This window comes from Rhipicephalus sanguineus, chromosome 9 (assembly GCF_013339695.2).
Source record: "Rhipicephalus sanguineus isolate Rsan-2018 chromosome 9, BIME_Rsan_1.4, whole genome shotgun sequence".
Classification (NCBI taxonomy): Eukaryota; Metazoa; Arthropoda; class Arachnida; order Ixodida; family Ixodidae; genus Rhipicephalus; species Rhipicephalus sanguineus.
In genome coordinates, this window is record NC_051184.2 from 150,805,211 (window position 1) to 150,830,003 (window position 24,793).

Consider the following 24,793-nt stretch of genomic DNA (forward strand, 5'->3'; position numbering starts at 1 on the left):
CGTACCGACACACTTCTGCTTTTGTGTGTTTACAAGAAGTTAACATACGTCATTATAATAAACAGCGCGACCTTTCGCCTGTCACTGAAGTCCACCAGATACCGGAATGCGTTGCTCTGGGTGTAAAAAAAAGCCGTGTTGCGCCTCACGGGGGATTAATTTATTCGGAGCAATAAGGAATTCTTGAGTGCCCGTCTTTTTTTTTCTTCCAAATCATGTTTTGTGTCAGGACCGAATGAAATAAATTATGGAGCGCGTCAGCGGGTATAGTCAATGCCGCAAGAAAAGCGACGGACGCGGCTCCACAAAGAATAGGGGCGCTTCGCGAAGCAAGGAATGACAGCACAGCTAAGACAGGACATCCATTCAAGGTACTTCCGAGGTGGTGAGACACGGAGCAGGGTGGCGGCCTTGGAGCGTAGTGCAGCGTGGATTATGAACATAGTTGTTTAAACGATCCCTGATAGGCGCTACGCGCATAGCGCCGGGCTCTGGAAAAAAACAGTCATGATAAGGAGTGAAATACAGCAACGAAAGCTTTTCCGAGGGCTCGACTAACATTTTGCAGAAAGCGTTGCAGCTCCGCGAACAGAACCGAGGAGGAAGCAGACATGCTCCCTCTTAGACAGCGCAATCGAAGGAACAAATTCTCGCACTTCCTCCAAGCGTGTCACCGAGTAGTTCCCATCACTAACGCTCTTAATTTGGTCCGGCCTAAACAGCAGCTTATATCCACGAAACAAGACCAAATGTACTCTTTGTCTGGCTACAGCTAGTAATTTGAGCAGGATCTGATCAAAGCGTCTACGACCGCTTATTCTAAGCAACGTAGGCATTTTTTCTCGCTTTATGAGGGTTGGCACACCTGGGTGTAAAACAGCAAAATTCTTAGCGTGCGCCTCCTAGCCGAAAAAGTTGAACAGCCAAATTTAAGCTGAAAAAGAAGACAGCAGAAGTAATTACATGATGTATATTTTGTCGTGCCGCGTTCTCACTGGCTGTCTCAGCTCGCTGCTCCCAACAAAGGTTTACATATTACTGCTATCAGCAATATGTAAAAAAATTCACAGCATATCCACGTGGTGAATGATGAGGAGTGGGGCGAAGCTCCGGAGGAAATCATCGGTAAATCGTAAATCTTCTGTGTAACGCCCTATCAATCATCATATGAAGAGTGAGAAACACGGTGTGTATATAACAAACATCAAACTTTTATGTTTGTTAATTAGATGATGCTTGGCTTGCGTTGTCCCTTCATTATCACGGCTTTATGGTCCGTCAAATGAAGAGATAGCGGTTCCTGTACGGGTTGCAACTAGAAATTTGAAAATACCAGGTTTATGCACGTCTCTCGGATGGTCGTTGGCTTCATATGATCAAAGAACGTGCACGTGAGAGCATATTTGGCTGCCACATGTTGTATCAACCACTCAATGTTCTTTTCGGTAATATCGACATTCTGGTCACCAACTAACACAAATGGTTTATTCTTGTACTTGTCATAATTACACAATGCCGTGTCAATGAATGTTTGATATTTCCACTCGACAAATTGGGTGCAAGGTATATGATCATGATGATGCATTCATCAAAATGGTTGGCAGCATATTCACAGTTGTGGCCTTGTGTCGTTGGTAGTAGTTTCAGATCTTGTGCCTTTTCTGTTTGCTTGACGTATACGGCCACACCACCTGCAGGACGCTCTGCATCATCGATGCACACGACTGGAACGTACCCTTTGATATACGGTCTTTTGGCGTTCCACGTCTCGATAAGACAGAGAACGTCCACAGCAGTAAGTATGGTGTCCCGTTCCACATCGTCTACGTGGGCATGCAAAGATCGAACGTTGAGGAGGGCAATGGTAAACTCGTTGATAGAGTCAACGTCTTCTTGCAGGGCTCGGAGGTACCGCTGTGTCAACGTGGGTAGTCGATGTTGGTGTAGACGTTGAAATTCGTTCAGCATTGCGCGTTACGTCTGAAATGTCTTCGGGCGTCGTTGAATACACGAGACGTAGTAAAGAAGAAAGAACGCCACACAGGTGAACACGAACGAGAGCATCACTCGTCAACGTCGTCTTCTTCTTCTACTGCATACCAGAACGCGCGCTTCTCACGAACTAGAGGTGGCTACTACAAGCAAACAAACGAAGGATGGACAGACCCACGGCATAAGGAGCTTTCGCCCCTAAAACTTCGCTTGCCCCCTACCGATTGTGGAAGGGCTCCTGATTTTTTTTTTCATCTGTGCTGGAGAAGCTGCACACACCTCTATGGTGGCTTTAATGCATAATTAACAGCTGCAATGACAAAGTGATTGATCGTCCGGCTGGTATGCGGGTGGTTTCCTGGTTTTCAATTCCCGTAAGCATTCGTTATAGACGCTTGCCACATGATCATCACATTATGTGTTCCGTCAAATTGTTCTATTAATAGAGAGTTTGACAATTGGGGATCCAAGACACTGGGTCCCCAAGCTGCGTTGGGCAGGCTGCTCTTTCGTTCGGAGGAGCAGCAGAGTTTCAGAATTGGGTCAAACGCAAGCTGCCTTGGGTCAAACGCACGGGGCGCCACACGTGGCGAAATTAAAATTCATGCGCGCGCGGGTCATACTGCTTCGTGGCGCGCGCTGTGTCCTCGTCATTTCGCCGGCGACCCAGGACGCCTTGGGGACCCACGCTAGTTTTCGATTTTTGGTTCTTGGTACAATGCGAAGGCAAAGCCCAAGAATGCCTCGGGTTCCGCGAATGCGCCCTGGCGGCTCGCAAACTTCTTGAGTCCCAAGCACCTTGGGGCCCCAATTCTCAAACTCTCTAATTAGAAACACCTAGAGTCAAACAGTAAGTAGGCCACGTACTGTTGCTTGCCTTTCGAAACCCTCTTCAAACGGGCTGAACAGCTGCCGTATGAAATAACGAAGTGAAATAATTCACACTCTAAAAGAGATATTCAGATAAAAATTATACGCTGTAGATGTCGTGTCTCAACGCCAGCTGGTCGTCTTTCACGGTAGAGAGAGCACTCAATAAAAATCTGCAGAACGTTTCATCTGGAAACCCGAGCGGCTGTGGTGGCACTGTATTATGGGATGTAGCCGCTTTTCATTGAACGATTCGGCTCCGTTTGTACCACCCTCCGAACGTGTCAAATGTGCGACAGCTTACCGTGCTCCCACAGCAAAGTACATAAAACATTCCAAATAGCCACATTTTAAGTATTTCTTTGGTTATTCAATGAAAAGCTTTGTGCTTGTAAAATAAAATGATCGCTTGTGCAAAGAAATAGATTTATAATGTATACCAAGTCAGGCTTTCATCCTCTTTGTTAAAAGATGGTATTTGCTAGGAATTTACTCTTCTTTTCTTTATTGTTACTGAACTCTGCCTACATGTTTTATTGCTGTAATCTTTATGTTTTCCTTCACATTCTTTCTCCAGTTTATCATCTTCGTTTAGGAATTTTTTTCGAATGTTTCATTCAGATGGTGAGCGAAAGTGTCGTCATATAGCAGTCTGTCGTTCAATATCAAAATTTCCAATTCCTTGCTTGTTGCCACTATCAAAGATCAGAAGACCGGTTTGTAAAACACGCATGTGTTACTTGATATGCATAGCATGAACCTAACTACTCGGCCGACGCCGACACATAAGCCCCGTCTAGTCTTGCGTGGCTAAGTCCTAGAAAAGGCGCTTATCGTTTGCATTAATTATATGCCCCAAACACGTTGTGTTGCTGTCCCTACAAGAGATGGAAATTGTTCAGTCATGTACTGATAACACACAACTTAACTTGCCAAGAAATAGCATATATATATATATATATATATATATATATATATATATATATATACACCCAATGCCAAATTTCATGAATGCCACCCCTAGCCATACGCGATAAAGCAGAGTAGCCTCTTTTCGATGGAGTCCAGTTGGCATACAATGTTGCATGTAAGAACATGCCACTAGTTCTTGCGGTGTTGATGATTGTTCCGGCTGTTTCGTGTGCACCATAGAGAGACCGGGGTCATCTGTGCAAACACTCGAAGTCTGCTCGCGGTGTCGAACCTTGAAAGTGGTGTGGTCTCTTCCTGCGGGCCTTCATGAACTGCCCGAGCGGCATTATCAGCCTGTTCGTTCCCTTTGATGCCGCAGTGATTTGGCAGTCGCTCAAACGTCACGTGGTGCTGTTTCTCACGTGATTTATGGATGTATTTTATTCTCGAATACAAGCTGTTCCGATGGCCCGCACGCACAGCTCATAGCCTCGATTGTAGGGCAGCCTTTGAGCCGTTGAAGGTCGACCATTGTTGAGGTGGTTCCCGACTGATTAACCAAGATGCAGAGCGCAGAGCAGTTCCGCAGCGTCGATGTCGTTGAGGGTCAGTCCTGAAGCTGATGGTAATAGCTCTTGCTGGGACAACCACTGCACCGGACGAACAGTGAAAATTTTTGGGACCATCAGTATAAATATGTACACTGTCGGCCTATCTCTTGTGCAAAAGAAGCACAGAGAGTTGTTTCAGCAAAAGCGACGACGGTTCACATATTTTCCTGATTCCTGGTACACTTAGATGCACTGTGGTTCGAATATATCCTCAAGGTGACATCGATGGTTTAGATGTCGTTGTAAAACCGGAGGGATGTTTGTCATTGCACTTGACGATAGTTTTAAAGAACCAACTTGGCGCCTGTGTGGAGGCAGCGTGGCAATGTGGTGACAGGGAGCACGTTCAAAATGTCGTAAGTTCATTTTTAGGACTTCCGCCGCAATGTGAGTTTCAACTGGATGGTCACGGGCTCTTGAAATAGTTGCCCCTATTGACGTACGCCTGGGCAAATTAAGACTAACTTTCAGTGCTTTAGCTTGCGCTGCCTGCAGAACACGAATATTTGTCTTGCCAGCGTTGCTCCAGACTATATTTCAGAAAACCTAGAGAAATGCAAAATGACTCAAATAGCTGGTGGCATGATACTTTTAAATGTTTAGTGAGAAAGTGCACCTCTTGAACAAAATCACGTTTAACATTTTGGAGCAGAAAACTGCGCAAACGCCACGTGACCTCGCAGGCAAAAAGCACTGGCGCCTCGCATAGGACAACGAAACATCTATGAACGCCGCCGCCATATGCATGCCATTCTGGGCCGCTGCAGCCTTTTCATATGATGGTCACGTCCGCTACTCGTGCAGTAGTATTAGCCCTACAGCCACCAGCGACTTCATCTTCTTTTCCTTTCCGCCCTCCTCGCCGTTTAGCTTTAGCCCTTCCCAATTCTCTGTAGTAGCTTGGCCCGTATCCCCAATGTAGCTCTTCCCAATTCCGACCCCTTTGTTCGCACCCTTTTCGTCGCATTCGAGCCATCAGCGAAACAGGTTGCTGGGCTAAATGCGCCAAATTACGCATGTGCCCGCGAGGTGGCCAAACGAAAGCTGCCGCAGCGAACAATGGGCAAAGCGTGTCTCGGACTAATGCAGCGATGGCGGGAAACGGGAAAAAAGGGGAGACGAACCACAAGGTTGGCGGGGTGGAACCTTTCTTCCTTTCAATTCTTAAGTTTATCCTTCTTTCATTTCGGCTTCCTTGGGCCCTTTCACTTCTTTCTCTGGCCATCGTTGCTCAACTCGCCGCGCAAGATCACCTCTGCAAGTGACCCAGCGAAAGAGCAGAGATATTGTTTTGGCCACACATTTTCCGCGTAAGTGGCGCCGAGGATAGGAGGCATCGGTCGGTATGCCGCAGTTTGGTCGATGCATTTGCCTGTGCCTGGAATGCCCGATAACGAGGGGAAAGAAAAGAGACGAAAAATCCAAAAGTGAAAACAAAGGAAATAGAACAAGCCTGTACTAGAGAAGCTGTACATGGAAGCACAGACTCGGGCGACATTTTCCTGCTTGCCTGTGTACTTCCTAGTGCATCAAAACTGCGTGAAAAGCTATCGCGAGTTTTCTCTCGCGCTTCTCTCTGGCGCCTTACACGGCCTTTCTACGGCACTATAGTAAATGAATTTTATCCTTGTTTGTCTATTCTTTTCTTTTAGTGCTTTAACGGCCGGCTATCAAAACCTCGGTCAGCCCTCACCCCTGTCTGTAGTTGGCAGAAGCAATTTAAAGTGGAGAGAAAGTTTGCGCCTGGTGAGAAAGCTGGTTGCTGTTTCGAATCTTGAACTGCAAAATGGTTTTATCTGTATCTTCCATCAAATGAAAGAACCATGCTTATTGCAGTATTTATTACGTGATAACTCGATTGCCGTTCAATTGAGACACAAGTGCGACCTTAGAAAGAACACATATGGTTAAGGCATAGAAAAACACTGCGAGATGGCGCCACGCCGATGGTGTATGCCCAAGACGAGACCCACAACGACGTTTAGTTCGAAAGTGGTTCACTCCAGCTTTTTAATCTTTCGGGCCTGCGTCGTGTCGTTCCCGCATGTGCTTGAAAGAGCTGAAGATCTATCTCGCACAGTGCTGGGAAACAAAGCATCCATATCGACCAGTGTCAGTATGTTGTGGGGTGAGGTGTCACCTTGCCAACATGCATTATATCCAGACTAAGATTGCATCTTGTGTCATATCCAACCAATCTGTTTAGACGGTAGCCACTTCATGCTTGCATCTGCTTTCGATTGTGCGACAGTGGTTGAATTTTCTTTTATATGTGCGGCTCTAATGCTGCGCATTTCATGTTCTATGTTGTAAATGGAAGAATGTCTGAAAGCCTATAAGAACGGGTGATAACGCCGCTCGTCCTCTCTGCTTGCTGTTGGTGTTTGTCTCGTTCGCGCCCCTCATTCTATAGCATAGAAGAAGTCTCTGTATCGCTATATTTATCGTATTTGGGCGAGCCCATCCCCCGTCTTTTTGCCTGAATTGTCAGAATTAAGCGGCACTACGTTCAAGTAAACAAAAACTAAAGCAACGAGTCTTGGAGTGACAAGCCCCCTCCCCCCCAAATACGGCCCCCATTCTTTTCCCACCTTCCACTATTCGGTCCATCTTTGTGGCGACCATTACCGGCCGAAGCGATCGCACCATCGCCTCGCAGTGAAGCCTAAGAAGCACACCGCCAGTTCTATAAGCAGGATAAGACAACGAAAACCAGAGGTTAGTGATAATATTATCTGGGCTTTAACTTCCCAAAACCACGGTATGCTTATGAGAGACGCCGCAGTGGAGGGTTCCGGAAATTTCGACCACCTGAGATTCTTTAACGTACACCTAAATCTAAGTACACTGACCTCAAACATTTTCGCCTTCATTAAAAATGCAGCCGCCGCGGCCCGTATTCGATCCCGCGACCTTCGGGTCAGCAGTCGAGCGCCATAACCACTAGACCACTAATAAAACTCCAGCGCCTGACAATGCGGTCCGTTTTGCGTCAAGAAACAGCAGCGGCAGCTGCTTGGTCGCTGATCGCCGATCGAGGTTGCGGGATCGAATCCCAGCCGCGGCGGCTGCATTTTCGATGGAGGCGAAAATGTTTCAGGCCTGTGTATTTAGATTTAGGTGCACGTTAAAGAACCCCAGGTGGTCGAAATTTCCGGAGCCCTCCACTACGGCGTCTCTCATAATCAAATCGTGGTTTTGGGACGTTAAACCCTAGACATTATTATTTCTCTGACGATGGGGCTTACAGATTCCCAGAGCTTTGTTACATGCTCGGGCGCTGATGACGTCACTTCGTGAGTCTTCTTACCGTTCAGTTGTTCGCTTGGCGGCAGTAATCGACCAAATTACCCCCAGATAAAACAGCTATTTTCTCGTTCGTTTACAGGAAACCCTTGACCAGGCCGTTATCAGCCGTTTCTTGTTCATACGCCAGCCTTTCTTGTTTTTTAGCCCCGCCACGGTGGTCTAGTGGTTATCCCGGCCGTGGCGGCTGCATTTTCGATGGAGGCGAAAATGTTTCAGGCCCGTGTATTTAGATTTAGGTGCAGGTTAAAGAACCCCAGGTGGTCGAAATTTCCGGAGCCCTCCACTACGGCGTCTCTCATAATCATATCGTAGTTTTGGGACGTTAAACCCCAGATATTATTATTTTTGTTTTTTCCCTCTGCAATGCGCATTGATCGTATGTCGCAAGTGACACTCCGATTAATGTTTCATTTTCTGGCTAAAGCACTTAAGAAATACGCCATTGAATTGGTACTTAGGTATTGTATAACCACAGATGCTTAGCAGAGGTGTTATGTATGTCAACAACACACGAATGCAAGGTTGGTTTGGTTGGTCTGAAGATTTATATTCAGGCAAACGTTGTGGGCGGGTCTCTCCCACTAAAGCACATGATCCTTTATGAATCCGTCTAAGACAACACGTAGGTGATAGCCATCATCATCTTCTTTTTCTTCTCAGTCAATGTCCTTGATCCCGCACCAGAAGGCTTTCTGCACGTGACGTGTTTATACACTGCCTCCGGGATCAGGGATATGCAAGATTTCTGCACCTCAGGTGGTTTTGCAGTGCCTCTGGGATCGGCTCGCCTTTGACAAAGCGACGATGTCATGTGATAACGTTATCATACGACGTCACGTTATGTGACATCTTTATGACGTCACAAATTTTGGCAACCTACGATGTCACGATGATGTCATATCGTGACGCCATCACTTCATATTTGTTTTTTCGTCCCTCCTGTTGACGCCGGCAGTCACTGTTCACGTTTGATGGGACTCCTAAGGCTTTCACCTCATAAACTGGTACTTTTCTACATTTAAGCGCGCATCGCTTTGCTAGACACTTTCAAAGGCGCAATGTTTCCAGACAAGTTGCAAAATTAGGAGCTGTTTTAAATTTGTACTTTCTCTTACACATTCGGCCTCATTAGAGCTCTTATATTTGCGTCTTCGGGGCGTAATAAACTTACAAACAATGAAGGAATGAAAACAAATTTAGCAGAAATCAAAAATCGGTTAACTGAAATAAAATGAGCAGTCGCAACTTTCTGATCTCCATGGAGTGCCATCGGTGAATGTTTTAAACTGCATTTTCTCGACGCACGGACCGCTGCACCCGATGGAATGATACGTGACGCAGCCTCGAAGGTCACCGGGCAACGCCTCCGAACGCATCTCTTATCTTTTATTCGCTTCAGTGTCTCGAGACACTTAATACTTGCGACGGCGATTTCCTGGCACGTTTTGGATAATCGAAACCACATTGCGCCTATAAGCCTCCGCACACTTTAATATTAATGCTTAACATGGCGCGTAGCTGAACGCCGGAGAATAAGCCGCCTTCCTCGTGGCGGCTTCTGGCGCTCACGCAGCGTGCCGAGCACGCGATCACACTGAGCATTTCCGACAAAAAATAATTTAGAAGGTCTCGTGCTTCGATAAGAATATAGTAACGTCGAATTTTCGTAATGGTCGCTCCAGAACATTGACGTAGTCAAAAGGTAGGGTTGACTTTCATTTTTAGAAGCGACAGAGTTATGAGTCGCGTTAAAAACCCATGAATCGGCATAATGAAAGAACTGTCTTAGGCACCCATGCAATTAAGACATCTCTGTAGAACATCTGGAAGCGTTCTAGCTTCCTTCTAATTATATTCCGAATCGATGGCACGAACTAGCGGTAATATTGGCCTTCGGGTTTCGAAGCTGTCCTTATTACAATAGCAGAGCACAGTACTTTGTTTAGTCATCCCCAAGGGAAACAAGAACTCAGCCAACACATTTCAGTACTGAAAATATTCACTTCGTGGATAATCTGTAACAGTAGCTTATGAATATGTAGATGGAGGAATCTTCGTCAGGCAGAGCTCATCTGCCTTTACACATTACACGCCCGGCAATGTATGTCTGTATAAACTACAATGAATTGAAACAAATTTCCCCTTGTTCAAGTACTTGTCGCTGTTTTGTTAGGCGCCCGTTATTTTAGCGCGTGTAGTATTTGTTTATAGAACCAATGAAAAACCAGCTGATGCACCGTATATCACGTTCAGGTTGACTAGATCAAGAACCAATCGCACCAGTGTTGCCAAATGTCGGAGACCAGGAATACCAATGTGGCATCGTAAAAGTAACTATATGAAGCTGAAAAATTCAGTGAGGGGCTAAAACTAGCAAATTATTTTTTAAACCTATGCTTCGCGTGTAACGTATTGGCAGCTGTGTTATTTTAAAGAATAAACACAGCTATCAACTCACGCTTTCTTGCAGGAAATTACGCTGAACATGTATGACAGGAAAAAGTGCTCCCGCTTTCATTCCATTATTCAGGGCAGGCTTGGTTTTCCCAATGTGTCAAGGCTTGCGCGCTAAAAATAATTTTGGGGGTTTTACTTGCGAAAATTATGACACCAGTATGAGGCATGCACGATGTAGTGGAGGGCTCCGGAACATTCGATCATCTGGTGTTCTTTAACGTGCCCTGACATCGCACAGTACACAGGCCTCTAGTATTTTGCCTCCGTAGAAATATGACCGCCGGGGTGTGGATCGAAACCGCGACGTTCGGGTCAGTAGCCCAGCACCGTAACCACTGTACCGCGGCAGAGAACGCTACCGCTTCCTACGACGACATCACTCTGACTTAACATCTCTCGCTAATGGAGAGAGATCGCCATTCCGGTCGCTTGCTCACCCACGCTGTCGTGACCAACTTGAAGCGGAGTACCATACCCATGCTGAGTACCTAAAAACAAACGCCAGTTAAAATGAGCAAAGGAGGGAGACTTATTTCAGGCATCACAACACGCCACGTACAATAAAATATACGCAGGCGATAAACGTAAAATAGGTAGATAAAGGCAAATTCCAATGGACGACAAACCGTGAGTCGGTATTCGCCATAGTTGCAAAAGGCAGGTGGTTCATGTCCCGAATGCCAGATGCTATAGCACGGCGGGATCGTGACGTGGATTGTGTGGTGAAAGGGTGGTTGGGGGTGGAGGTGATATGGAAGCTCCGGCTTTTGTGTCGTGTAACCACCACCACGGAACTGGAGGAAGAACAAAATGCACGAGGTATACGAGTTGAAGAGAGGGACCGCGCCTTAATAGGAGATCCATGTGCCTTCGCCACAGTGCTCACCGGCGGGCAAGGTTTGCGTTCGCAAAAGAAAACGGGACAAAATAAAGGAGGGAGGAATCCAAGGAAAGAAAAAATGACACCATCTCCCACTAAAGGGAACCATGTGGGGATGCGAAGCAGCGCATGGGTCGAGTTAAAGTTCCGTTCATCACGGGCACCGTGACCGATGTTAACGCGTCCTTGCAAGTGGAGCACACCATGAATTCACACGCCACGCGGGAGTACGTGGTTTCATCGCGCGTCTGCAGAATGTCGTTCCCCGACGCCATCACATGATTGCTGAGAGAGTCTAAGGGGCAGAGGCCACAGCATCTTACCCAGCCCCTTAAACAGGCCCGAACACGCTAGTGCATTCCAGCACACATTGTTCCTGAGCAAGCGGTTGCCAATGGAAGGACGGACACAGCCCTTAGCAAAAGCTGCTTCGCATCTAAAAGATTTTGCCGGAGTTTTGGTGGAGAGGAGGAAAAGGAAGAGAAATGCCGAATAGGGAAAGCCGAGCACGTCTGAAAGGAGGTGCGCAGATGTGAGAAGAAAACAAAATACTGACGGTGCGCAAGTAGTCGGAGTGTGCTGACTTTTGTAGGGTTAGTTTTACTTTTGCCCGTGAAGCGGACATGTTAGTATTGCTGATGAAAGCGTGTACTTTTCGGGGCAAGTAATGGTTGAAGGTCACGTTAGACGATTATGTGAAACAGATTGATTCAAAGGTGGCGCATTTCGGAAGCGCATGCGCAGACTTTGACGAGAAGCTTCGAACGCAAGATCGCTACTTATTTTTGTTAGACATGTTGTATGTTCAAGTCAAGTTGGATGTGCGCTCTTCTAATGCAGCTGTACTGAATTTAAATCGAAATAGGTTAGCTGAATTTAGTTTTTGTGAGCATACTGTCTCGTGGCATCAAGCGCGCGACCTGTGTGGTCACGTTTTCCTTGCGGTTTTCGCGAGTGTGAAAAAAATAAAAAAAGAACACGGTGTTCGCGTGACTCGAATTACTGACGTCTAGGGAGCGAAAGCCGCACAAAAGTGACTGAAAGAACCGCTGTGCATGTGTATCATAATAGTGACAACAAGAAAAGTGAGTCGTGAATGAAGTAGTGAAAACTACTTAAACTTAATGGCAAAAATAGCTAATGTTGACTTATGATGATACAAATTAACTAGATGCTTAGTTAATCACGGAAAATAACAAGATTATTTATCAGCAACATTTATTTGTGAACGCTGGATGTCGACATACAAAGCCCGCTGACATAGCCCTAATACATGGCTTTCGCCTTCGAGGCGTCTTATGCGAATGCATAAGGCCTGCTGCGTCTGTCTTCAAAAACCTACTCAACATTTAATTCCCGACAGCTCATTCACTTTCTCGTGTAGCCTTTTATGCTGCTACCATTCATAGTCAGCACAATGTTCAGTGCGGCAGACAGAACAGCCGTCTGTGACCGCTCCGAATGTTTCGCATGATGCAGTGGATGCCAACGAAGTTTTTTGTGACAAGTAAGACACAGTAATGGCCTTCGCATTTCCAAGTCAGCTCGTGAAGGCAGTGAGAGTCAGCATTCATTTTTTTATTATTGTTTTTAACGGGAATATTTTGCACGCACCGATGTCGCTTCTTACTTGCTGAACAACCCAGATGACAGCGCTTTAGAAAATGACACCTCGTGTACGAACGTGTCGCTCGCAGCTGCTCACGATGACCTGGCAGGGCACATTTTTAGCCATGTGTGGTAGTGTCAAAGACAGCAGGACTTCATAAACATTCACCCTGAAGCCCCATATCATGGTCCACTCTCGTTCGCTCTGATCGGTGCCAGTCAATGTTACTTAGAATAACAGCCCATTTAAAATATATTTAATAGCTACTTTACTTAAGCTACCATACATAATGATTACATATTTCTTAGTATACTAAAGTACTCACAGCGCCTTAATAGTCGCTACTTGAGTGGGGGGCGAGGAACAATAAAAACAAAAAAAGCACATTTCAGATAACGTACAATACGACACGAAAGCATGCTGATGCCTATACTAATACACCATGGAGTGACTGCACAAACATAGCACTTATTTATGTTCATAATATCTCTAAGGGATGGACCCCAGACTCTATTTTATTGGGCGAAAATGCTTGACTGAACATCTTCGTTAACTTGAACCTTCTTTCATTTGGAGTTCGTGATCCACTTTCGTAGACACATTGTCAGGCTTAACGTATTTGCATCCATACCGTCACGTATTCGCGACCTTTACGAAGGCTTTATCCGGCGTGTTCGGCAGAAAACCCTTTAATTTGGGTGATAGCGGCGAACAGCGTCAGCCGTCGAAAAAATGATCGGCGGAGCGCGTCATCTATCTACAGTAGCAATCGAACCTTCCAGCGTTATCGCTGGTGCTCGCGTCAGCTCTCGAATGAGCTTGGCTGTTTGCGTCCTGCGCGTAATCTTAACAGAATGATAGGAAATAATGGCGATGCATACTGAACATCGTAGCCCGGTCTGTGTCGAGCGCTGCGAACAGATTTCGTGGGCGAAACCCGAGTTGGTAAAAATGAAGCAAGAAACAAGAGTGGCAATATCATCAGTGTGACTGTGTCCTCAAATGTTGCTCAAGATTTCCATACATGACTTTCGCAATTTAGGCGGTCTTACGTGTGTATAGACAGAAGTTCAATAAAGTACTCTGCCTGCAAAAAATTATTGCATTATTTTACTCTTACGAAAGGGGAAATTAACATTCCTCGGTTTGTAGCGCAAGGATTGAGAAAAAATACAAAAATTAAATGTATGACAGTTTTTCCCTTCATCACCCTGGCACCACTCTGCGTGACTACGAACAACTGATTTGCCGCCAACATTACTCTTACAACAAAACAATCCGGCAAAAGTGAGCCAGTTGCAAAGTACCAAAGCCAAGCCAGAAGGACGAAATTTAGGTAAGTACTAGTCATGTTCCACGCCGACTTAAGCTTAATGTCTGTAGCTGACTTAAACTCGAAAGTTCTTTTTGTAGTAAATTTCGTACGAGACTAAGCGTGGTGGGCACATTCCTTGCAAAGCTCAACAAACAGCGTCCTGATAGAGCATACTTCATTTATTGCTGGGATATTCCGCTTCATATTTAATGCATTATACATCGGCCTTTTTCAGACGTTATCGCTAACTGTAGAGTTTGTTACAACAGACAATAAACATTGTAACCATTGTTTATTCGGAAGCTCTGGCGCAACACAGGATCGTACTCATCTCCAATTTGCGTCGCGGCGCACTCCTCATATGCACATGCTTTCCGTAACTCATTAGTTGACCGGAACCATTTGGTTTACATTCTCTTTCGTTCCGCAAACAATTACTAACTGGAACAATCTGTCACCTGAGATAATATTGCCTATAGCACCATTCAATGCTTCTACCTAAAATACTCTGTACTCGATTTTTTTTTCACTCTCTAATTTGAATTTTTTAAAAATTTGATTCACTTTTTAATGTGACCACTGTTCCTTTGTTAGCACTTCCTTATTCGATGCACGTTTTTCAACACAAAAGCGTTTTATACGGGTGTCCAGAGAGACTTCACTGACAACATTTCCGTCACAGATGTGTCGTCCTTGACATGCACACGAACAGACGACAAATGAAGACAGCAGAAGAAAAGTTCCGGTCACCTGGATGACCTGCGAGTCGAACCCACAACCTCTAGGTACGCGACGAGAGGGGATTGGCGCTTTACCCACTGCATTACCGACACTATTGCATCTGCCATTATTAAGGCGCCCTATATATATCACACCTCCTCCCTTTCATAGCGGCCTTCTTTAACATGGTGTGGTGTCGCCGTCTAGGAGAGGTGAAGTTAAGTACTACATCGTGCCACTAACGAGGGCCTACAGGACGCGCTTAGGTTATCTGAGCTGGCTTCCCGAACTTCATTCCATTTCGTTTCAATAGAGCTTGATTCAGCGCTTTGTTGCTGTGAGACACACAGCAGCGGGCAGCGGAATGCCTTCGCGCGTTCACGGTTCTGCCTACGAGCTTTGTCTTTCGGGTTCCTGAAGTTCTGCGTGGCGGTATATATATGAGCAGATGTGTAGGTTACCCTATTACTGGACAGCTCACACCATGCCGTTTTTCTCCTCAGATGACGACGCTTTCCATGAGCACATACCGCGCAATAGTGATTATGTGCTCGTTGACGTGATCTTTGCGCGGGATTCCCCATGCACTGTTTCCCGGTTTATGTTACCTACTTTAGCTACCCCAAAGGTTTAAATGATGTTCGCTGACGTTAGTCGTCGGGGTGGAAATGTGCCACTGGGATCAATGTAGGTGCTTCCACGTCAAGCTGTGCTGTAAGCCGCCAAGCAACAGCAAACGTTGTACAAGATTTTGTTTATCAATGTACAATGAACGTTGAACTACTTTTGTAAAGACACGTTTCACTTTCACGTTTTTCAACCATGTCTTTCTTTTTTCTGGGGGGGGGGGGTAGTGGGGGGAGGCACTTGAGTCCTTTTGTGATTCTGGATTCTGTGATCGGTATTGCTATATTTCCCCCTTTTTTGTTGATTGTTTGTTGCGCTTCGATATTGCCTTTTGTGCTTTCGCCATGCCACCTGCAATGTTTCTGTAAATTAAAACATCACATTTTCAACACAAGGGTGAAGTAGCGAAGCCAATAGCAACTAATAGGAATGCCATATAAATCAAGGCTTGTAGCTGACTCGTTCAGCATTCAAACTGGCGTAACCCTAACTTAAGCTGGCGTAAGAGCACGCGGCCGCAGCAGCGAATAGAGACCTTATTACTCTTTACCGCTTTATCGCAGGCAAAGTGGAGGGAGCACCGGACGCACCAAGGCGCGATGCATCTGCTGGTCACTGTAAAGATACGGCGTGGTGCAACCGCACCCGTCCGATTAGTGTTCGTCATAGGTTCTGATTTGTTGACAGCACCCCCACCGAGAACATGCCCCCCTCCCCCCTCAATACCCACCGGCTTTTTGCGCGCTGAACGAAGAGAACCTGATATAATCCATGCTAATGCACCAAAAATAATTACACCATCTCCCGCTAAAGGGGACCATGAGGCTATGCGAAGCCGGAGCACTTGTACGATTGCGTTCCGTTAGCGTTCGCTGGGCATCGTGTCTTCCCTCTCGCCTGGCCGTAATTCTCCCAGGGCGTGTGGGGAACATCGACAGGCGTGCGAGAGAGAGGCAGCGTAGGAAAGGAGAGAGAGGGGGAGGGGACGCGCATGCTCTGGCCCTCGTCGCGACGCTGCACAGGAGCGAATTTCAGCATGTCGAGCCAACGCCACCTAGACAAACATCGTCAAGGCCGGGAAGCTAAATTCCATTTGTCGCGTGTCGTCAGAGGTAGTGGGCTGACTTTTTTCAGTGGGCCGCTCTTGTTCGGCGGACGCTAGCACCCATGCATCACTACAGGGCTGCGACGCTGGTTGCGTTGTGCGCTGTGCTTGGTGGCGGATCATCACCTACGCCCGCGTTCGGCGGCGCGTTCCCATAGGAGTTTTGGTCACTTCAGCATTACTAGTGTTCGAAGCTGGACGTGTATCGAATCTCTCACGCGCTGGCGGCCATCCGATGCCGAGTTAAGTTGAAAGCAGTGCGAGAAACGCTAATGCTGCGTTGCTTTGAGTGCCATCGGTTCCTTCGAAGCTGTGGTGTGTGCTGCTTGCGTTTGTGCGCGTGTTGGTCGTTGAGTGACTAGGTTGTGATGCCAGGGAAGTGCTGTGTTCTACATTCTTGTAGCAACTACGACTCGAGGCCCAAGGTACACGTATTTGTATTTCCAACCGATGAAGACACGCGGAAGGCATGGATAAGTGTTAACCCAAAGGATAGTTTCAGCCCGACAAAGCATTCAAAGGTAAAGACACACCTTCTCTTTTGATTTTCGTGTATTCCGTTTCATGTAGTATGATGGTATTACGCTTCGTTCTGGTCACGTGCATGCGTTTCGCTGTATGTTAGGGTGAACTGCAGAAACGCGAATCGTAAAATTGTCACTCTCTTGTCACTTGCAGGTGTCCGAAAAACACTTCAGTCCAGACGATATTCTACGAGAAGTTTGCAATAAACAAGGCATAAAAGCGGAACGAGATGTGCATGCTTATTTATGTACTTTGAAGCATGCGCTGTTTTTCCTTATTAGAACATTTGGCACACAAATAACGGGGGTTCCAATCGAATATAAAAGTCGCCACATGTCACGCACTGTGGGAGTTGATGTAATGCGTAGCAGTCAGCAAGGAGCTGCATATATCGCATTATTTGTCTTTGAGCCAAATGAAGGCCTTCATGTCATAACAACGGGTTCACTATTGAATGTTTGTGGTGCATTCATGCATGTACATTTCGTTAAATACCATGCTATCGAACTTACATTCTCGTGTATACAATACATGGCTGCTCATTTATATTCGTCACGCACTTATTTTACGTACTACCGCTTTTGGTATAAATTCGGTTAGCGAAACAGCCGGCAGTTTACTTTGACAATGTCATATAATTCACGCCTTACTTGACAAACATGTCATGATTTGCATGCTAAGACCTGTCACTTATGCTACTCATACAGTCACGTCACGGCATACCAGTTTTGATACACATCTTGCTAGCCAAACGGTTGCGAGCCCACCATGAGCGTGGCATGCAAGTCATGCCGCACGTGGCATGACTGTCATGATTTTTACGTTACAAACTGTCATTTATGTTCGTCATACAACCATGTCACGCTATGCCAATTTTGGTATACATACATTCAATGAAACGGCAGCGAGCGCTCCAAGAGAGTGTCATGTAAATCAAGCTTTACATGACATGCATGTCATAATTTACATGTTACAGACTATAAGTCCTGTTTGTCATACACTCCTGTTCCGCCATACCGATTTCGGTGTATATTAAATGAACTAAACGGCCGCTAAAGCACGAATACCGTAGCTCACGCAGGTCGAGCGTCAGCCCACTAGTGACACGTAACTCGAACAGCTTCCAGGCCTTGACGAAGTTTGTCTAGGTGGCGTTGGTCGAGCCCGCATTTCCGAGGAGCCAACCGAGGCAAGTGCTGGACTGAACGCGCGCAGCGTTCTGCCATTTGAAGGAGAGGAGACTAGAGGAAAAGAGTAGCGTATGCGCCGTGAGAGCAGAAGCGAGAACGCAGGAGAAGCGCAAGCAAGTGCTTCTAGAGAAGTGGAGAGAGTAACGCACGGCTGTTGGAGAGAGGGAAGGAGGAGAGTCGCGCATGCGTAGCGTGTGTGCGGACCACAACGCTGCGTGCGGATGACCATGCCGCGTTACATACCCTCGAGCAAGAGATACGTCGCATCTAAAACATGGTTGATCCCTCCATCATAGGAATCGGAATAACACGAAAGTAAAACGTGCCCTTACAGAAGTAACTGAATGTTTACTGTAGTACATTGATATAAGAGAGCTTGCACAATGTATGTTGATGTCTGGCAGCTATAGCACCGTTTAACGTGGATGCACCCACTTTCATTTCATTTCATTTCATTTATTTTACCATCAATCGCAAAAGCTTTACAGAGGGGAGTGGGGTACATGAAATAACAGATTATAAACAAATCAAACAAAATAACGTCAAAATAATAACGATTACAATACATATGAAGATACAATGTAAGGCTAATACAACTTAATACAAATGCAGGTACAATAAGAAATATGGAACAAAAGTTGAAATAAAAAATATATATATATATATAATACGAACTTCACGCGTCATCAAGTAAGTAATTCTGTACGGTGGAAGAAAACAGAGCATGATTTGAAATGGAAACGATGTCGAAGGGAAGGTGGTTCCAGTCCGAGGACGTGCGTGGGACAAAGGAATGATAAAAAGTGTTAGTGCGGCAGCTAATGACGTGTACCTTATGTTGATGATCTAAACGAGCTGAGCGATAAGATGGGGTCGTAACGAACTGAGCACGAACTGAAATGATTTGTGGTACATCTCCATCCCGACGACTAACGTTCATGCTAAATGATTAAACAAACCCTTGTGGTAGCTGCAGTAGTTAACGGTGAAAGCGTAATCAGAGAGCGAGGTGTGACAGAAAGAAGAGCGTCGCCTATTGGACGCAGAACGTGGTCGTCATCACGCTGAATGTTAAAATGTGATTGAACACCACGGCCTAACTAGAGAGAAACGCAAAGGGCGCCGCCCCGGTAGCCCGGCCGCAATTTTTCTCGGGGCGAGCGCGTGATCGTGGAACGCGGTGTTACAGCTAGGTGAGGCAGGCGCGCGTCGCAGAGTTATTAGAAAGTTATAGTTTAGCGTTAGCGTGATAGCGGGGGTTAAGGGAATAGCGTTACCCTGCCGCAAACGTTCGTTGCCGACGGCGAGTTTTAGTTTAGCGGGATAACGTTTACGTACCCAAGCTGGGACGGTGGCGCCACCTGGAGGAGGGTGAACGCATTAAAAAAAAGTAAAAAGAAAGAAACTGAGAATGCTCGCCTGTATCCCCGCACGAAGCAATATTACTACTTTTTTTAGCAACAATAAAAGTAAATAAATATGCACCACGCACCAAAAGTGAAAATTTTTGTGTTGCAGATTTGTTTACACCGATCTCCTAGTTAGGCCTAGGGGCGTTCTAAATAGGAAGCGATCTCAAAAACTACGCTAAGCTATCCGTAATACTCGGGCGTCGAAGCTACCCGAAGGCAAGCGAAGCCATTCTACACAGTCGCTTGCTGTGAAAAAAGTGAATCCGTTCATATCAACGCTAAATTCAGTTCGAAGCGGGCGTCCAAAACCACCGCCATGTTTTACGTACGCTACGTTAACCACGCAAACACGGTAACGCTAAATCTGAAAAATAGCGTGCGTACGGTAAGCGCTACGGGTCACTTACGGTACTGCGCATGCGCATTTCGGTCCCGCTATTCCGGTAAGCCCGCTATTGCGTTAAGCCCGCTAAACTATAACTCTCTATTTTGGGTTTGGATTAGCGTGATGCTATGAGCGAGGCTGACGCTTTTATGACGCTTGGGTGAAGATCGCCACCTCGCGGTGTGGTAAGGCATTGACAAAATTGAACTTTTATAGAAACCGCGCCGAATGGGACGGACGTATAACGCATTGCAGGTGCTAATCGCGGAGGCCACAGTAATGACGAATTACCTTACTTTACCGCTCCCAGAGGGCAACGCCACCCCGCCAACCGGGAGAGTGGTAGATAATAAATGTGCGTTTGGAAAGCTTCTAGTCTGTATTTTATTTCCTTTATTTTTTCATCTTGACACATTCTTGTAGCAATGTGTATTATTACTGTAAGTGGTGTCTGTTATTGATGTACATGTGACGTTAATAAACCGGCAATAAAGAAAAAAAAGTGACCGTGGCGCAGTGGGTAGCGTGCCCGGCATCTTTTGTTGCGGACCGAGCGGTCGTGGGTTCGATGCCCGTTGAGAAACTTTTTTGTTTGCCATCTGATCGCTTAAATTTTTTCGATGACTGAAGTCTTGGTTGATCCCGGCACAAAACACTTTCGTGTTAAGAAAATGAGGAATTCGCTTGCACTCACGTGAAACTCGTTTCTCAATTTCGCGTACCGGTTAGTCCTCCAGGAGAATTCTCAGAAATATAGAACCAGCAACAATGACAAACGAATGGTACTGCGAAAACACACACTGTTACATTTCTGTTCTCAAACCTTATATGCCTTCTGCAATAGCGGTGTTTTAACAGGATTGGGCAGTCATGTAGCTACCTCTCCACGCGTACATTCTTACATGTCATAATTGCGGTTTCAAACGTGGGTTCTATCTGGCCTTCCAAACAGTAACTTTTGAAGTACGTAAGTATTTAGCTGCATGCAAATGTATGCGTGCAAAAAACACCTTGGTGGATTTGCGAATGCTTTATTCTGGCGCCGGCTTAACATGGTCTGCTGTACCACACGTGTGAAGTTTTAAGAATTCTCAGATACCTACTAAAAATCACCCTGTCTTCTGGTTCCGTGATTTTGAATGCCCGTATTTTCTTTGCATTATTATCGTGCTTGGTCATCGGTTCGCACTCCGGCGCTGTCGCACAGGGATCGCTAGGTCACGCGGTGCTTAATACGAAAACAACACAAAAATTACACCATTTCCCGCTAAAGGGGACCATGAGGCGATGCGAAGCCGGAGCACTTGCACGATCGCGTTCCGTTGGCGTTCGTTGGGCACGCTACCGACCTCGCGTCGTGGAAAGCGAAGAGGAACGCTACGCGCGTCTTGTCTTCCCTCTAGCGTGGCCGTTAATTCTCACAGGGCGAGCGGGGAACGCGGCCGACAGGCGTGCGAGAGGGGGGCAGCGTAGGAGAGGAGAGGGGGAGGCGACGCGCATGCGCTGGTGCTCATCGCGGCGTTGCGCAGGAGACACTTTCCGCGTGTCTAGCCCGCGTTTCAGAGGAAGAGTGGAAAGTGGGAGGGGAGAGGGGAAGTGGATAGGGGAATGGGAGAGCGGAAGGGGAGAGGGGACGTGGAGAGGGGGAATGGGAGATGGGACGTGGAAAGAGCAAGTGGAGAGGGGAAATGGGAGAGTGGAGGAGGACAGGAGGAATGGTGAGGAGGTGTGTGGATAGGGTATGCGCATGCGCAGTAAGGGTGGTCACGCCGCACACCACCACCACCACCACCACCGGATTGAACTCCGCCATAAGATACTTCGCATCTAATAACAAATAACTTAATGTAACTTAGCTTATGCTTACTATATCAACAGCGGATCTGCTTAAGCTCCGAGAAGCCCCGTCAGTCGCGGACAGAAACTGTCATCATCATCAACCGGTATGCTTTCTCTTCGTCCCCTTCATCTTCTGCCTCGCTCCAAAAACACGTGCGCCGACTTGTCCCGCGTGGGATACAATAGTTCTGATGGTTGAGATAACGATTACAGAGAGAAAGGGAAAAAAGGATAAATAGAGCTCGAGAGAGAGAGAGAAAGGAAAGAAAAAAAAGAAAGAAAGACGAAAAAGAGAAAGAAGCAGAAATTCTTGGCGAAAAAGATTTATTGGTGAGGCGGGATTCGAACCCGGGCGGTTACGCATGCGAGCGTCGTAACCACTCGGCTATCTTTTTTTTTCTTTATTGCCTGGTGCAAAATTTCTCAGGAAGCGCAAGATACACACATATACATTAGTGACACGCTAATGCAACTATGCCTAGTCTAGAACTTTTTCATATCCAGGCTGCTAGCAGAGGAGAGCATAGCGTAGTATTGTATAGCAAGGGGGTGGGAAAGGGAAGTGACGGCGTTGAGCAGGGGAGCGAGTAAATCATAGCATAACCTTGTATAGTGTAGGATATCAATGGGTGGGAAAGAGAAGTGTGGGTGACGAGGAGGGAAAGAAAGAAGGGGGCGAGTAAAGCAATGTTTTGTACGATATAGTACACGAATGTGTGGCAAAGGGCAGTGAAGGTAAGGAGGAGGCAAATGAGGAGGTGAACACTACCAGCTGCGCTTTTTCCGCCGTCTTCGCACCTCTATTGCGTAGCTGCCCCAATGTCGGGCGACTTTTCAATGCACGAGTGCGCGTCGCATAAGGTTAGAACTTTGCGTTGATCCTCATTGCCTTGGAAGCTTAACCATTGGAACGGTAGTTGAACACTGCAGCTCGATATGTGGTAGCACGGACATGCTAGAATTATTCTTGTAGGTGGAGCTGTGCGAACACACGACTGTACCAATGACCTTGCACTAGAAACATGCCCGCTTAAAGCCCATTACTCATTCTTTAGCTGATGGGGCGGCTGAGAACAATAATTATCATCTCACTTCGTGTCCTCTTGTCCACACGATGTCGTTTGTAGACCTGCCTTTTATGACCTCTCTGCGCATAATTTTAAGAAAACCGTAAAACTTCCTTTTTATCGCCCGGTATGATCAGACTTAACATGCGGGTTTGAATTTACTGTTTTACACAAAAATCTGGAATGTGTTCTCGCGATTGCGACACATGCAAGCACATCGCCTGTTAACTCGATCTCTTGAGGCTGCATCCAGAACGCGTACAGCAATAAAAATGTGTCATGTGGCACACTATGGTCATCATTTTTGTTCCAAGGTTGCACACAGAAGTTTCTTTGCTTCAGCATCGCCAAACAGCCACCGCCACCTTGGCAGTGGGGCTAAATATTCTTTCTCAAACGCGATAGCGTTAAAGAGCTCGTTTCACAGAAATTCTGGCGTCGGCGTCTTTGTTTGTGAGCAAAATTACACCATCTCCCACTAAAGCGAACCATGTTGCGATGAGAAGTAGCGCATGGGTCGACCTAAAGTTCCGTTCTTCACGGGCACCTTGCCCAATGTTAACGCGTCCTTGCAAGTGGAGCACACGATAAATTCACTGTATTTGCTGTTGCTGTTACTCGTCCCGAACACTTGTTGGAGCACGCCACGCGAGCTCATCGCGCGTCTGCCAAATCTCGTTCCCCGGCGCCATCACATGATTGCTGAGAGAGTGTAAGGGGGAGAGCCCACAGCTCGTTACCCAGCCCCTTACACAGGCCCGAACGCGCTAGCGCGCTCCAGCACACATGGTTTTGCCTGCGTTACGCCATGCTAGGACAGCATACGGCAGCCCGGCCCCTAAAGTGCTCTGCACGTATCATCATCAAGGCAGTCTAAGAACAAGAGGAAGGAGACTTCTCCTTGGCGCGAGGGCGCCTAATATGTTACAGGTGGCTATACTAGGTGGAAGAAAGCGGACGGTCGCCAGTCGACGATCACAGCCTCGAGCACAAACTGCTTCGCATGTAAAAAGTTGGCATTGCCCGCGAGCAGAACGTTTGAGAGAGATGCAAATAGATATGCAAGAAAAATCTTGGGTTTGAGAGAGAATTGCACCCAAACCTTCTGCGTGGCAAGCAGGTGTTGTGCCACGGAGCCACGCCAGGGCTTGAAACTCATTTGTAAAAAACCGTTTAGGAATTTCATGTAGTCGCAGTAGTCTTAATAATGCATGTAATATTGCGTGGCAGAATCGTAGAATTGCACTGGGAGTCAAAATATCGAAATTGCGCAACAGAAAGGTGCTTTAAAGCTACCCACAAGGTGCGCAGCTGCGCAGGTGTACATCGCACCTTACGGACGCGCCGCGGATACTTCGGCAACTCGCAGAAGGAAGAATTAATGCGTAGTGGGCACTTCCGACCTGTATTTGTAGTAGGAATTTCAGGATAGTTTGAAACCGCCAATGTTAGGTGCACAAACATTCCTTTCCTTGAGACATGGTTGAAGGCGATGCGCACGGCACGCGATTAGGTTACCGAGTTCAACTCTTGAAGGCGAAGCTCAAGCGTCCTCCAAGTTTTTTTTACAACATGAATTTGAATGCGAAGCATAAGAAGACATTTCGCTACCAGAAGATATTACAAATTTTGTTAGGTAATTATTGAACAAATGATTGCGCCACTTGTACATTACAAAGGAAATATTGAGTCTTGCAGTACTGGATATATATCAAATTAAGTGGTGTGCAAAACATAGGAATAAAATAGCAATAATAGATTATCTTTGTACTACTTTGCCGAAGAAATTCGAAAACCTTTGCAAAATTGTGCGGCACATCTTTAAAAAAAGCGAATATAAAAATACAAGGGCTTTAGCTGTTCTTCATGCATGACGCGTTACAGTGATACGAAGTACTTTAGGAATGTACTTCGCAAGCTCTGAAATATTGTAGCAATTACCAGCTGGTAATCGTAATAACCTCCCTA